Raw genomic sequence first — 14,834 nt, 5'->3', positions numbered from 1 at the left:
CTGGATGGAGAGACACAGACAAGGCGGATCCAGGTGGATGCTAATTTCCACCCAGATTTGTGCTAAGAGGAGGGATGGGGGGGATTTGTGCTGAAAGGAGGGATGGAGGGGATTTGTGCTGAGAGGAGGGATGGAGGGGATTTGTGCTAGAATGGAGGAATTGTGGGGGTTATGTAAGGAGCAGGGATTGGGGGGTTGTGTAAGGAGGAGGGATTGGGGGGGGTTGTGTAAGGAGGAGGGATTGGGGGGTTGTGTAAGGAGGAGGGATTGTGTAAGGAGGGGGGATTGGGAGGATTGTGTAAGGAGGAGGGATTGGGGGATTGTGTAAGGAGGGAGGAATTGGGTAAGGAGGGGGGATTGGGGGGTGTAAGGAGGAGGGATTTGGGGGGTTGTGTAAGAAGGGGGGAAATGGGCGGTTGTGTAAGTAGGAGGGATTGGGGGGGCTGTGTAAGGAGAAGGGATTGGGGCGGTGTAAGGAGGAGGGATTGGGGGTTGTGTAAGGAGGGAGGGATTGGGGGGATTTGTGCTGGTTGGACGAATTAATGGGATCTGAGCTAGAAGTAGTAATTGGGAAGTATTTGTGCTGTTATGGGGAATTTTGGGGAGTAGATTTCTGCTGGGGGGGCGGGGATGATGTGATTTGGGATTGGGGGGCAAACACTTGAACTGGGAGGAGGGGGGGCTGTCAGGTAGGGTGTTCGGAGGGCCCTGTGATCTCTAATGGCAGCTCTGATCCTGAGTGTGAAAAGTGATTTCTCTTCCCTCAAACCAGAAAGGAGGAGAGAAGAGAAAACACGGACAGGTCATGACAGCACAAGCCGGGTCCAGCTCTCTATTGCCCTGGGATGAGGACACAGAGGCGGCTGGTGAAGTTTTAGGATAGGGGGGTGCCAGACCCACCACTCCTTTTTAACTCCAGACCCACCGGGAGGCTCGATTGACAATCTGACAATTTTGACAGACTGGCACGAAGCTGGAAACGGCTTTGTGCCAGTCTCCTGGATGTAAACACAGAATCGATGTCACAATGTCACTTCCTGTTTACTCGGCTGCCAATGGCGCCAGATTTTAAATATACAGTATTAAGATGCACTGTTTTCGGTGATCTGAATACTATGACGTGCAAAGGAGGGATCGGGGATAACTTTACTGTTTTTTTTTTTTTTTTAATTCATGAAAGTGTCCCTTTTCCCAAAAAGTTGCGTTTAAAACACAGCTGCACAAATACCATGTGACATAAAATATGCAACAATCGCCATTTTATTCTCTAGATTCTCTGTAAAAAAAAAATTATATATATATATATATATATTTGGGGGTTTTCTGGCAAAAAAATATGGATTTTAACTTGTAAACACCAAATGTCAGAAATAGGCTTAGTCATAAAAGGGTTAAAGAAAAAAAAAGACATAGCCTGTCTTGTGCAATACTCTGCGGAGATCTCTGATCACCAATATCAGCCCCACATAGCCTGTCTTGTGCAATACTCTGTAGAGGGAGTGATGATTTCCCGCCCCTCCCAGCACCAGGAGGCTTACCCGTACCCTCTGGTCCCAATGTTATTAGGGACCAAAGGGATCAAGGGGACCAGGTGGTTGGAGATTGTATTAGACAGGATAATGCGAGTGAAGTTATTCTACCACCATAGAAAGAGATCACACCACAAGAGGGGGGACTAGATCTATCTTTGATGACACATCTAAATATGGATGTATCAAAGAAACAGGAGCCTGTTCAAGGACCAAGACCCCATGATATATTGGGTACAGGAAAAACTACCAATAACAAAGGACTAGAATTAAATGATGAGATTTCTTTTTTGTGGAAGGAGCTGCGGGAAGGACAAAACCTGCAGCACAGCAAAACAGTGCACCCCGATCACTACCACCCCCAAACACCAGGAGGCAACAAAAGCAAACGAGAAGAGGTTGCAGGGGAGGGCAGAAAAATACAAAGAAATCTAAAGCAGTAGATATTCTACAATTAAAATATTGAATCTGTCGAAATGTGAATTCATAGAATCAGAGCTCAAGTTGCTTAGAAGAGGTCCTAACTATGCTCCAGAGAGTCCTTCCAATTTGTTTGAACTCTTCATAGATCTTAATAAGTTTGTACGAAATCTCACTGGGAAACGCCACTTCAGGCTGAAAGAACTTAATGGAGTAGCCGATATGAGTGCTGCAATGACTACTCCTACTTCTCCCAGTGAGTCCTGTGACAAAGGAATATTGGAGACCCTAGAGGAGCTATATGTGGAAGAAGGTCAAGTGTCTATGGATGAGATCTCCTCCCTGATCTTTGAAGATAAGATGATTAACACCGGGTTTAGACCAAGATCCTGCTTTTACCCCCATTGGAATAAGGGTAACTTTATACCGACTTTCTATCAGGAGGTGATGGAAGGATTCAGAAGGTTGTGTGGAAGCCACACTCGTAAATACAATAAGGGCCATGAAGTGTTTTTGGATGGCCCTCTAAATAGCCTGAGAAAAAACTCAGAAATCGTAATAAGGAAGGCAGACAAGAGGGAGGCTTGGTGATACAAGATAGGGAACATTACTTGGAGGAAGCATTAAGACTAATTGGGGATAAGAATACGTATGAGAGGCTCACTTGGGATCCTACGGCCATTTACAGTATTGAACTTAAAGAGCTCTTGGATAGAGCACTATCCAACCAGGTTATTACTCTGAATGAATACCAATTCTTGTACTCCAAGCACCCAGTAGTCCCCTATCCTATCATATTCCAAAAGTAAATAAGGATCTGGAGAAGCCCCCAGGCAGACCAGTTATTGCCGGAATGGATAGCTTGACCAGCAATCTTGGCAGTTATATTGATCACTTCCTCCAAAGGCTGGTAATTAATTTGCCATCATTTATAAAGGATTCTGGCCATGCCCTGGATATCCTTAGCGCGTACACATGGGAAAGGCTACAGATGGTTGTCGCTAGATGTAGCGTCATTGTACACTTCTATCCAGCATGAATTTGGCCTGAGAGCAATTGAGAATTATCTGGCAGAAGCATACCTGTTTAAACCTGTGCAGGCTAAATTTATACATGAATGTATCAAGTTCACTTTGACTCACAACTATTTTACGTTTATGGAAGGCTTCTATAGGCAAGTAAAGGGCACAGCTATGGGGGCTAGGTTTGCCCCTAGTTACGCTAATCAATTCATGGGCTACTGGGAGCAGAACAGGGGTCAAGTCCTGCGCGAACGCATGGGAACGGAGTTCCTGTACTTTTTCCTCAACAGGAACTCAGTTCCCATTAGCAGCCGCGTCTTGCATATGCCTGAGTAACTGGTTGCTAGGCTGAGCAGCGCCTCTGACAGAGCAGCCAGCCACAGACACCACACCAGACAGAGCCACACTTACTGCTGGTAAGGATCCAGCCTGTGCCCACTGCCCAGTCAGTGCCAGACAGTCCCGGGGCCACCGCCAACTACTCCTGCAGCCGCTGTAGCACATTGCCAGCCCAACTCTGAGCTGCCAGACTTCTCCAGTTCAACGTCTCCTCTCCTGAGCTGAGCCTCAGAGTCCTCCCGCCCCCAAGGTCTGCCGTGAGTTTGCCACCCGACAGAGTCATTGACAAACTTCCAGGTTAGTGTGTTGCACACACTTTGTTAGTTACATTGAGCATGGTCCCCCTCCGTTCTGCTGCTGTGTCCCCCACTACCCCTCCGTTCTGCTCCTGTCCCCCCCACTCCCCCACCATTCTGCTGCTGTCTCCCCCACCATTCTGCTGCTGTCTCCCCCAGCATTCTGCTGCTGTCTCCCCCACTCCCCCTCCGTTCTGCTGCTGTCTCCCCCACTCCCCCTCCGTTCTGCTGCTGTCTCCCCCACTCCCCCTCCGTTCTGCTGCTGTCTCCCCCACTCCCCCTCCGTTCTGCTGCTGTCTCCCCCACTCCCCCTCCTCCGTTCTGCTGCTGTCTCCCCCACTCCCCCTCCTCCGTTCTGCTGCTGTCTCCCCCACTCCCCCTCCGTTCTGCTCTTGTCCCCCACCCCCCCTCCATTCTGCTCCTGTCCCCCACTCCCCCTCCATTCTGCTCCTGTCCCCCACTCCCCCTCCATTCTGCTCCTGTCCCCCACTCCCCCTCCATTCTGCTCCTGTCCCCCACTCCCCCTCCATTCTGCTCCTGTCCCCCACTCCCTCTCCATTCTGCTCCTATCCCCCACTCCCCCTCCATTCTGCTCCTGTCTCCCACTCCCCCTCCGTTCTGCTGCTGTCTCCCCCACTCCCCCTCCGTTCTGCTACTGTCCCACTCCCCCTCCATTACACCCTCCATTCTGCTGTCCCCCTCCGTTCTTGTGGTGATTATTCTGTTAGCTTGACAAGGTAACTTATATTGTTTTTGTAAACTGGCACTTTACAATAAATGTTGCACTGTATTTTCTGTGAAATATATATGCATATGAGCGTATCATTTAAAAAAAAAAAAAAAAATATTGGTGGGGGAGTGGATCTTGGGTGGGAGTTCCCACACTTTTTTCCCCAGGACTTGACCCCTGGAGCAGAACTATATTTGGGCCAACAATCCTTTTGGAAGGAACTTAATACTGTAGAAGTATTCTGTCAGAAACCATGAATCAGACAGAGACAGAAGTACAATTAAATCACACTTGTTTATTAAATAAAAATAAAAAAGGTAAATAGAGTAAGCATAGTCAAAGCATAGCCAGAGTCCAGTAACTGGATCGAGTAGTTAGCCAAGCCAGAGTTCAGAGTTCAATAACCAGATCGGGTAATCAGCCAGGCCAGAAGTCAGGGATCCAAGTGGAGGAATAGCAAGCAGAATAAGGAGCCAGAAGGGATATCAGCAAGCCAGTCTTTAACCAGGTACGCAGGAGATGGTTTCCTGTGATGTGACCAAGGCGAAGGCAGAGATGAAGTGAGCTGCACAGCTTTAAGTAGGCAGGTCAGACGAGCAGGAACAGGAACAGCTGGTAACTGTGGAGAGAGATGAGAACTGGCAATTAGTCTGAGCAGCCAGCCCAGAGAAGGAAGGGCTAAGCCAGCCCTGACAGTACCCCTCCTCAATGACCCCTCTCCCTCGGAGGGCCACTGAGCTTGAGGGGAAAAAGTCTATGGAACTTGAGGAGGAGGACAGGGCATTGACCGTCCGAGGATGAAACCCCTTCCAATGCACCAGGTACTATATGCGCCCACGGAACCTACGGGAGTCAACAATGGATTGTACCTCATACTCCTCATGGTTCTCAACCTGAATAGGGAGGCATGTGGCACTGAGGTGGTAAATCGGTTGCAGCCCAACGGTTTCAATAAGGAGATATGAAACACATTAGGAGATGTGCATACTAGGAGGAAGGTCCAACAAATAAGGCACTGGGTTAATCCTGCGAAGGATACGGAAAGGCCCAATAAACCGAGGTGCAAACTTCAGTGAGGAAACACGAATTCAGAGGTTGCGAGATGACAGCCAGACCCTATCCCCAATCTGGTAGGAAGGTGCAGGCAGGCGTCTGCGGTCAGCATGGAGTCTGTACCTATCATTAGCATGACGCAAAGCCTCCTGGACTTGTACCCAAGTGGAACGAAGACCACGAAGATGCTCCTCTAATGCAGGAATACTCTGCAAAACAAATGAGTCAGGCAACATGGAAGGTTGGAAACCAAAATTCACCATAAGTGGAGACAATCGGGAGGCAGAATTCAAGGCACTGTTGTGAGAAAACTCTGCCCATGGTAATAGGTCTGACCAGTTGTAATGTTGGTCAGAAATATAGCAACTTAGGAATTGCTCCAAGGACTTATTGGCTCGCTCTGCAGCCCCATTAGACTGCGGGTGATACGCAGAAGAGAAAGCAAGCTGGATTCCCAACTATGCACAGAAGGCTTGCCAGAACTGGGAGACAAACTGACTGCCCCTGTCCGAGACAATCACCTTGGGCAGCCCATGTAAGTGAAACATCTCCCAAGCAAAAATGGAAGCCAGTTCCTTAGAAGTAGGTAACTTCTTAAGTGGAATAAAATGACACATCTTTGAGAACCGGTCAACCACCATAAGGATAACCGTGTTTCCTTGGGAGTTGGGCAACTCCACAATGAAATCCATTGACAGGTGGGTCCAGGGCCTCTCTCCATTGGGTATGGGTTGTAGGAGGTCCACTGGAAGGTGTCGTGGAGTCTCACTCTGAGCATACACAGAACAGGCATCTACAAAGGCACTGACATCAGCCTGTAGACTAGGCCACCAGAATCGTTGGGGAAATGGCCCAAATGAGTTGATTCCTCCCAGGATGACCAGTGGCCTTGGGAGAATGGCAAGTCTGGAGCATGGCAGTACGGAGACTCTCTGTGACAAAGCAGCGGTCACAAGGTTTATCAGGAGGAGCATGGACCTGAGCAGCAAAACTTTTGTTACCCAAAGGAGAAGTAAGACTGGTGCGAACCGTAGCCAAGATACGATCAGGAGGAAACACAGGAACCGGTACAGACTCCGAGTTGGAAGGGGAGGAAAATTGATGTAACAAGGCATCAGCCCTTACATTCTTAGTACCGGGTAAGAATGAGACAATGTAATTAAAATTCGAGAAGAAAAGAGCCCATCGCACCCTTCTGGGAGAGAGGCGCTTAGCCTCAGACAAGAATGTAAGATTCTTATGATCAGTAAGAATAAGAACCGGTACAGTGGTACCTTCAAGGAGATGTCTCCATTCTTTCAGGGCCAAAATGATCGCCAATGGCTCTCTGTCACCAATCTCATTGTGGTGACCAGGAGAGAACCTTAGCACGGAGCCAATCAAAAGAGGGGTTATGCCTCTGTAACCAAGGATAACCAATAACCAGCAGAAACCTGGGTGAGGAAATAACTTGGAACTGGATTACCTCATGGTGAAGAGCCACATGGGCAGGCTGTAAAGGTCTCCCGTCAAGAGCCTCAATGGCAAGTGGAGTGTCACGCAACTGCAGCGGAATCGAATGCTGCAAAACAAATGCAGCATCAATGAACAGGCCTGCAGCCCCAGAGTCGATTAGAGCCTGTATCTCGATGGACGACTCAGCCCAAGAAAGGGTGACCAAAACCAGGGGCTTATCCTTCTGGATAACTGGGGATGAAACAACGTCACCTAAGTTCTGTCCGTGACAGGACCTCAAGGTTCGGGCGTTGCCTGGACGGGTAAGACAAGACTTCAAAAAGTGACCTGCCTGGCCACAATAAAGGCACAATCTCTCCCTCCTCCTAAAGGCTCTCTCATCCACAGAGAGACGTGTGAAGCCCATGTGCATGGGTTCCTCTTCACTGACCGACTCGGTACCAAGAGGCATGGGAGGTGAGGGAAGCACGGGTGGGACTGCAAAGCTCAGAGGCAAATGTACAGGAGACTTCGGCAAGCGCTCCTTAAAAGAAAGTCTTTCTCTGAGTCTGGAGTCAATGAGGATGACAAACAAGATCAAGCTCTCCAGCTCAGTAGGTATATCTCGGGCTGCTATCTAATCCTTAATGGAATCCGAGAGACCATGAGAAAAAGCGGACACAAGGGCCTCATTGTTCCAAGCAACCTCTGCTGCCAGAGTACGGAATTCAATGGCGTAGTCGGCAACAGTTCTTGTACTCTGTTTGATGGACATGAGACACTTGGCAGCAGAAGCGGAGCATATGGGAACGTCAAATACCCTTTTAAAGGAGGCCACAAACTCGGGGTAACTCAAGACAACAGGTTTTTGCGTCTCCCATAGAGGGTTAGCCCAGGCCAAAGCTCTTTCAGAAAGCAAAGATATCACAAAACCTACTTTGCTTCAGTCCGTGGGAAACGCCTGGGGCAGCATCTCAAAGTATATCTCAACCTGATTGAGAAACCCTCTGCATTGAACTGGATCACCCCCAAATTGCTGGGGAAGGGGACCGGGAGATGGTTTCTTGTGATGTGACCAAGGCGAAGGCAGAGATGAAGTGAGCTGCACAGCTTTAAGTAGGCGGGTCAGACCAGCAGGAACAGGAACAGCTGGATAACTGTGGAGAGAGATTAGAACTGGTAATTAGCCATCAGCTGAGCAGCCAGCCCGGAGAAGGAAGGGCTAAGCCAGCCCTGACAGATTCCTAACACGTAATGCAGAAAATCCGTTTGGAATTACATTTACGCATGTGGTGGATGACGTTTCTCTGGTTTTCCTGGATTTGGAGCTGCGTGTTGACGATGAGGGAAGAATTTATTCAAAAACTCATTTTAAGCCAAGTGCTGGCAATTCATATCTTCATGCACATAGTCATCACCACCCCAGATGGATTCGAAATGTCCCTTTCGGACAATTTTGTAGACTGAGCAGACCTGTACCCTCAAACGAGACTATGAAGAACAAAGTCTTGTCCTTAAGAGTAAATTCAAGGAAAAGGGATACAAGGATGAGCATATAGAGGAAGCCTGTTGGAAATATCTGTTTTTGTACCACAATGCTGGGGCGGAAGGGGGGAAAAAAGATAGAACCCCATAGTGATCAACAACTACAGGTACGTTTTTGTACTAGGTTCAGCAATAAGGCCCCTGCAATACAAAAAATCCTCAAAATGAACTGGAGGATATTAGAATCAGATCCCATCCTGAGGACCAGTCTTGCTCCACGCCCAAATGTGCTCTTTAGGAGACCTAAGGACCTGAGGAGTATCATTGCCCCAAGTAGGGTGAAAAAGATTAGAAATAGTGGCCTAAATAGCCTTTGGACAGCGGTATTCAATCAAAAGGGCAGCTACAAATGTGGGAGTACCAACTGCGGGAATTGTACATACATGTACCATAGGAAGAAGGATGTAGTAGGTGTTGACGGCAGAACCCACAAGATCAACCAATTCATAAATTGCGGTACCCCATATGTAGTCTATGACCTCCTGTGCCCATGTGGCCTCTTGTATGTGGGCCGTCCTTCAAGGCCAACGAGAACCAGAATTAATGAAGCAACATTCTGACGAAGGATAAATATTCGATACCAAGACATTTTAAGGAGATCCACGCCAGTAATGTAGACGGTCTTAGGGTGTTTAGTATTGAGGCCATGCCAAATGATTTGGACAATGGCAAAAAACACCAGCTATTGTGTAGTAGAGAGGCCTACTGGATTTTCTCCTTAGGGACTATGGCCCCAAAGGGCTTGAACAAAGAAATTAAATTGCATAATCTCGTATGAGATCTGCTGTCTCTGTGAGTCTGTGGGATGTCTTGGGGTATGGCTATGTTCACTGGGCTTGTTTACTGGATCCATTTGCTACATGAGGGCCCCATCCTTTCAACGAGGTTCAGCACTTAAAATAACTTATTGTGTAGCCATTATATCTGATAGTGTATTGTTGTGTAGAACTAGGGTATCACTTTTGTCGAGTATAGGCTCTCTTAGTTGGGATCTATTGGGATTCCTTTGAATAGGTAGGCAGTTGTTGCGTTAGGTTTAGGTGCAGACAGGTTAGGGAGTTACACCAGTTTTGTTTTTGGTTCTGTTTTTGTTTCGTCTTATTTCTCCTTCTTTTACCTTTCTGTATTTCTGTAACACTATGCTTACTGTGCTATTGGTCTATGCAATTGGTAACGGGTATTTGGTTTCTCTGTAGGGAGTTATTCTAAATAAGTCCCCTCGAGCTATTTATATGCATGATCATTTTTTTATTATATGTCTACATAGATATAGCTAGTTGTAGTCCAGGCTTGTCGATGTTCGGAATAGTGGATTCTGCTTTATTGATTATGCCGTCTATCAATACTCGTTTGTGAGTGTATATTTTACTGTGTTGTACTGAATAAAGCTCTATTAGTGGTAATGCACTAGATTGGTGCGTACTCCTTTTCTTTTTTGCAATACTCTGCAGGAATCTCTAATCACTGATATCAGCCCCACATAGCCTGACTTGTGCAATGCTCTGCAGGGATCTCTAATCACTGATATCATACCCACATAGCCTGTCTTGTGCAATACTCTGCAGGGATCACTGATATCAGCCCCACATAGCCTGGCTTGTGCAATACTCTGCAAAGATCTCTGATATCAGCTTCACATAGCCTGTCTTGTGCAATACTCTGCAGGAATCTCTGATATTATCCCCACATAGCCTGTTTTGTGCAATGCTCTGCACATATTTCTGATCACTGATATCATACCCACATAACCTGTCTTGTGCAATACTCTGCAGGGATCTCTGCTATCAACCCCACATAGCCTGTCTTGTGCAATACTCTGCAGTAGGGCTGCAACGATTAATCGATAATAATCGATAATGAAAATCGTTGTCAACGATTTTCATTATTGATTAGTTGGTCCGCACCTTCCGCCTGTCTGTTCATTGAAAAAAAATAAAAAATAAATCCTCCCCTCCTATGTCATCCCTCCTGTGTCCTCGGCGGCGCTCTCTGTGACCAGGCACGCACTCGCCGCTGCATGTCCGCGGCGCGCCTCTCCTCGCTGATGTCACATGATGATCATTCACACAGATCTCAGCCCCGCCCGCTGCTGCCTCGAGGGAACAGAGAGGCGAGGGCGAGAATCTGTGAGGAGGACACTGAGCCGAGCTGCACACAATATGAAAAAAAGGGTAGCAGCTATCGGCAAGTTGTACCCAGTAAAAGCACACACAACATTCAGTGCCCCATCATCATTTGCTTTCCTGGGAGGGAGAGGGGGGGAAATAGAGCCACATTGGTGTTTCTACAAGGGGGGGGATAATAGTGCCCCATTGGTGTTTCTGGGGGGGAGAGATAGTGCCCCATCATTGGTGTCCCTGGGAGGAGCAGCGCCTCTCGGGGACACCAATGATGGGGCACTATCCCCCCCCCCGGCTGAAACACCAATGTGGCTCTATTATTCCCCCCCCCCCGAAACACCAATGCGGGAGGAATAACACCCCATCATTGGTGTCAGTGGGGGGAATAGTGCCCCATCATTAGTGTCAGTGGGGGGAATAGTGCCCCATCATTGGTGTCAGTGGGGGGGAATAGTGCCCCATCATTGGTGTCAGTGGGGGGGAATAGTGCCCCATCATTGGCATCAGTGGGAGGAATAGCGCCTAGTCATTGGTGTCAGTGAGAGGAATAATGTCCCATCATTGGTGTCAGTGAGGGGAATAGTGCCCCATCATTGGTGTCAGTGGGGGGGAATAGTGCCCCATCATTGGTGTCAGTGGGAGGCATAGCGCCTCGTCATTGGTGTCAGTGAGAGGAATAATGTCCCATCATTGGTGTCAGTGAGGGGAATAGTGCCCCATCATTAGTGTCAGTGGGGGGGAATAGTGGCCCATCATTGGTGTCAGTGGGGGGATTAATGCCCCATCATTGGTGTCAGTGGGAGGAATAATGCCCCATCATTAGTGTCCCAGATTTTTCATTATTACTTTTAAATAAACGAAAAAATTGAACATTACGTTTTTTTTTGTGATTTTATCCGATTAATCGAAAAAATAATCGGTCGATTAATCGATTATGAAAATAATCGTTAGTTGCAGCCCTACTCTGCAGGGATCTCTGATCACTGATATCAGCCCCATATAGCCAGACTTGTGCAATACTCTGCAGGGATTTCTGATCACTGATATCAGCCCCACATAGCCTGACTTGTGCAATACTCTGCAGAGATCTCTGATATCAGCCTCACATAGCCTGACTTGTGCAATACTCTGCAGGGATCTCTGATATCAGCCCCACATAGCCTGACTTGTGCAATACTCTGCAGAGATCTCTGATCACTGATATCAGCCCCACATAGCCTGGCATGTGCAAAACTCTGCAGGGATCTCTGCTATCAGCCCCACATAGCGTGACTTGTGCAATACTCTGCAAGGATCACCGATATCAGCCCCGCATAGCCTGACTTGTGCAATACTCTGCAGAGAACTCTATCAGCCCCACATAGCCTTTCATGTGCAATACTCTGCAGGGATCTCTAATCACTGATAACAGCCCCACATAGCCTGGCATGTGCAATACTCTGCAGGGATCTCTGCTATCAGCCCCACATAGCCTGACTTGTGCAATACTCTGCAGAGATTTCTGATCACTGATATCAGCCCCACACAGCCCGTCTTGTGCAATACTCTGCAGGGATCTCTGATATCAGCCCCACATAGCCTGGCATGTGCAATACTCTGCAGGGTTCTCTGATATCAGCCACATATAGCCTGTCCTGTGCAATACTCTGCAGGGATCTCTAATCACTGCTATCATACCCTCATAGACTGTCATGTGCAATGCTCTGCACAGATTTCTGATCACTGATATCAGCCCCACATAGCCTGTCTTGTGCAATACTCTGCAGAGATCTCTGATATCAGCCCCACATAGCCTGTCTTGTGCAATACTCTGCAGAGATCTCTAATCACTAAAATCAGCCCCACAAAGCCTGTCTTGTGCAATACTCTACAGAGATCTCTACTATCAGCCCCACATAGCCTGGCATGTGCAATACTCTGCAGTGATCTCTGCTATCAGCCCCACATAGCCTGAATTGTGCAATACTCTGCAGAGATCTCTGATTTCAGCCCCACATAGCATGTCATGTGCAATACTCTGCAGAGATCTCTGATCACTGATATCAGCCCCACATAGCCTGACTTGTGCAATACTCTGCAGGAATCTCTGATCACTGATATCAGCCCCACATAGCCTGACTTGTGCAATACTCTGCAGGAATCTCTGATCACCGATATCAGCCTGACTTGTGCAATACTCTGCAGGGATCTCTAATCACTGCTATCATACCCACATAGCCTGTCTTGTGCAATACTCTGCAGAGAACTCTGATATCAGCCCCACATAGCCTGTCATGTGCAATACTCTGCAGGGATCTCTAATCACTGCTATCATACCCACATAGCCTGTCTTGTGCAATACTCTGCAGGGATCTCTGATATCAGCCCCACATAGCCTGCCCTGTGCAATACTCTGCAGGGATCTCTAATCACTGCTATCATACCCACACAGACTGTCATGTTCAATGCTCTGCACAGATTTCTGATCACTGATATCAGCCCCACATAGCCTGTCTTGTGCAATACTCTGCAGGGATCTCTGTTATCAGCCCCACATAGCCTGTCTTGTGCAATACTCTGCAGGGATCTCTGATCACTGATATCAGCCCCACATAGCCTGTCTTGTGCAATACTCTGCAGGGATCTCTGATATCAGCCCCGCATAGCCTGACTTGTGCAATACTCTGCAGGGATCTCTGATATCAGCCCCACGTAGCCTGTCCTGTGCAATACTCTGCAGAGATCTCTGATCACTGATATCAGCCCCACATAGCCTGTCTTGTGCAATAATCTGCAGAGATTTCTGATCGTTGATATCAGCCCCACATAGCCTGACTTGTGCAATACTCTGCACAGATTTCTGATCACTGATATCAGCCCCACATAGCCTGACTTGTGCAATACTCTGCAGGAATCTCTGATCACTGATATCACCCCCACATAGCTTGACTTGTGCAATACTCTGCACAGATTTCTGCCCACTGATATCAGCCCCACATAGCCTGGCATGTGCAATACTCTGCAGGGATCTCTGATCGTTGATATCAGACTCACATACCCTGACTTGTGCAAAACTCTGCAGGGATCTCTGATATCAGCCCCACATAGCCTGACTTGTGCAATACTCTGCAGGGATCTCTGATATCAGCCACACATAGCCTGTCATGTGCAATACTCTGCAGGGATCTCTAATCACTGCTATCATACCCACATAGCCTGTCTTGTGCAATACTCTGCAGAGATATCTGATCACTGATATCAGCCCCACATAGCCTGTCTTGTGCAATACTCTGCAGGGATCTCTGATATCAGCCCCGCATAGCCTGACTTGTGCAATACTATGCAGGGATCTCTCATATCAGCCCCACGTAGCCTGTCCTGTGCAATACTCTGCAGATATCTCTGATCACTGATATCAGCCCCACATAGCCTGTCTTGTGCAATAATCTGCAGAGATCTCTGATCGTTGATATCAGACTCACATAGCCTGTCTTGTGCAATACTCTGCAGAGATCTCTGATATCAGCCCCACATAACCTGTCTTGTGCAATATTCTGCAGGGATCTCTAATCACTGATAGCCCCACATAGCCTGTCTTGTGCAATACTCTGCAGAGATCTCTAATCACCAATATCAGCCCCACATAGCCTGTCTTGTGCAATACTCTGCAGAAATCTCTGCTATCAGCCCCACATAGCCTGTCTTATGCAATGCTCTGCAGGGATCTTTGATCACTGATATCAGCCCCACATAGCCTGTCTTGTGCAATACTCTGCAGGGATCTCTAATCATAGCCTGTCTTGTGCAATACTCTACAGGGATCTCTGATATCAGCCCCGCATAGCCTGTCATGTGCAATACTCTGCAGAGATCTCTGATATCAGCCCCACATAGCCTGTCTTGTGCAATACTCTGCAGAGATCTCTGGTCACCGATATCAGCCCCACATAACCTGTCTTGTGAAATACTCTGCAGAGATCTCTGATCACTGATATCAGCCCCACATAGCCTGTCTTGTGCAATACTCTGCAAAGATCACTGATATCAGCCCCACATAGCCTGTCTTGTGCAATACTCTGCAGGGATCTCCGATATCAGCCCCACATAGCCTGTCATGTGCAATACTCTGCAGGGATCTCTGATCGTTGATATCAGACTCACATACCCTGACTTGTGCAAAACTCTGCAGGGATCTCTGATATCAGCCCCACATAGCCTGACTTGTGCAATACTCTGCAGGGGTCTCTGATATCAGCCCTGCATAGCCTGACTTGTGCAATACTCTGCAGGGATCTCCGATATCAGCCCCACATAGCCTGTCATGTGCAATACTCTGCAGGGATCTCTGATCGTTGATATCAGACTCA

The sequence above is a fragment of the Lithobates pipiens genome, unplaced genomic scaffold, assembly GCF_037356315.1.
Source record: "Lithobates pipiens isolate NorthernLeopardFrog02 unplaced genomic scaffold, aLitPip1_a1.2 Scaffold_30, whole genome shotgun sequence".
In the NCBI taxonomy this organism is placed as follows: Eukaryota; Metazoa; Chordata; class Amphibia; order Anura; family Ranidae; genus Lithobates; species Lithobates pipiens.
The sequence above is the reverse complement of the archived record's forward strand: the minus strand, read 5'-3'. Positions refer to the sequence as shown.